The sequence below is a fragment of the Chionomys nivalis genome, chromosome X, assembly GCF_950005125.1.
Source record: "Chionomys nivalis chromosome X, mChiNiv1.1, whole genome shotgun sequence".
Lineage (NCBI taxonomy): Eukaryota > Metazoa > Chordata > Mammalia > Rodentia > Cricetidae > Chionomys > Chionomys nivalis.
Window position 1 is genome coordinate 108,121,401 of NC_080112.1, and position 2,035 is coordinate 108,123,435.

Consider the following 2,035-nt stretch of genomic DNA (forward strand, 5'->3'; position numbering starts at 1 on the left):
TGGACCCTTATCCCTCTGCTCCCATAAGCCCAAACTCTTTCTTTGTAAATTGCCTTGACCACAATGTTTTATCACAGCAATAGAAAAGTAACTAATATTCCTGTTAAAATATAGTTTGGGCCAGGTGTGGTGGTGCATGCCTTTTATCTCAACAGTCAGGATGCAGAGGTATGCGGATCTCTGTAAATTTGAGGCTAGCCTGCTTTATGTAGCAAGTTCCAGACCAGCCAGGACTATATAATAACAGCCAGTCTCTAAAATAAAGTAGTATAACAGTCTTTGCATTTTAATTGATATTTATAGTTAATATAAGTATTTCAGTGGGAAGTTCTGATCGGCATATATTTTGATGTCATAAATTCTAATTCATTGTTTAAAATATTCCACAAGGCATCTTATTTTTTTACATTTTTATCGAGTGTGAGTGTGTGTTTGTGCGCATGCTCCATGGTGCCCTTGTGAAGAACAAAGGACAGCTTGTGGGAATTGGTTTTTGCCTTTGTGGGTCCCAGGGATCAAACCGAGGACTTTAAGCTTAATAACAAGCATCTTTACCCCTGAGCAATCTTGCCCGCTTTACAGAACATTTTAATAAGCCTCAAAACAGTTTCAAACCTACAGAAGAGTTTTCAGCATGATACAAAGAACACCTCTCACTGCATATCCTCATATTTCTGGACATTTCTCTGTGTGTTTGCTAAAATACAAGAGTGCTCTATTATAAAGCTTTTAGTATAACCATCAACATTAGATTATAGTGTTGCTATTGCTACCATCCCACTCAAGCCTGGCCAGGTTTTCAGCAGTGTCCTTAAGTCGGAGAATCCAATTCAGAACCAAGTGCTGCATTTTGTTCTAATTTCGACTCAGTATCCTTCAATTTTCAATACTTGAAGATAATAGTCTGGTTATTTTGTGAAATGCCCTGTAACTTGGGTCTTTCTGACATTTCCTCATGCTTATATTCTGGCTGTGAAATTTGGGCATTAACACCAAAGAAATAATGCTTTTTCTTTTCATGACATCTGACCGGGAGCATGTTGTTTGACTATTTTATTATTTTTTAAAGATTTATTTTTATTGGTTTTAAAATTATGTGAGTTGTGTGTGTTTGTGTTGGGATAAAAGCCTTGGAGATCAGAGTTGTTGGATCCCCAAGAGGAGTCAGGTCATTGTGAGCCACCTGATGTGGGTGCTTGAAAATGAACTCAGGTTCCCTGCAAGAAAAGCAAGTGCTCTTAGCCACTGAGCCATCTCTCCAGTCCACTGTGTTTTATCATTGGTGATTTTCTCTTTGTTCATTTGATTAAGGTGACATTTTCTGAATTTTCTCTTCTAAAAGGTTATTTTCTTGTTTTGTTTCAACTTTAAGTATCTGGCAGAAAGAAACTTTGATGCTATGTTTGCCTATCAATTATCTCTTTCTACAGGCAATGAGTAACTACACACACACACTCACACACACACTCATGCATATAGTCATAAAACTTACTGTTTTTACAGTTTTTATTTTAGGGGAGCATGAACATATTTCACCACTACCACAAATTATGCAGTCAAGTTTTCCACATTTGAGGAAATCACAGGAGACAGTGCACCCAGGGTGCAACAGATGAGCTCTATCCTGAGATAATCACCTTCATAATCATGGTAACTCTCCCCTTCAAGTAAGTGTCTCATTGTTCATGGCAATGTGGACTCATGGCTTTCTTTTCTTCCTTCCTTCCTTTTTCATTTTTTTTTGTTTGTTTTTTGAGACAGGATTTCTCTGTAGCTTTGGAGCCTGTCCTAGAATTTACTCTTGTAGACCAGGCTGGCCTCAAATTTACAGAGATCCGCCTGCCTCTGCCTCCTGAGTTTTGGGATTAAAGGCATGCGCCACTACCGCCTGGCAGACTCATGGCTTTCTACTTCAAATATATATATTTGGTTTTTGGAGACAGGGTTTCTCAATAGCTATAGAACCAGTCCTGGAACTCGTTCTGTAGACCAGGCTGGCCTCGAACTCACAGAGATTCACACAACTTTGCCTCTT

General features: G+C 38.7%; 1 non-coding gene across 1 annotated transcript; it reads right to left on the reverse strand.

Annotated features, from left to right (window-relative positions):
• Positions 1–1,512: 1,512 nt before the first annotated feature.
• Positions 1,513–1,675, reverse strand: LOC130868751 (U1 spliceosomal RNA). Its single transcript, XR_009056563.1, has one exon. It is a non-coding gene; the product is annotated as a U1 spliceosomal RNA (small nuclear RNA).
• Between the last annotated feature and the right edge of the window lie 360 nt (positions 1,676–2,035).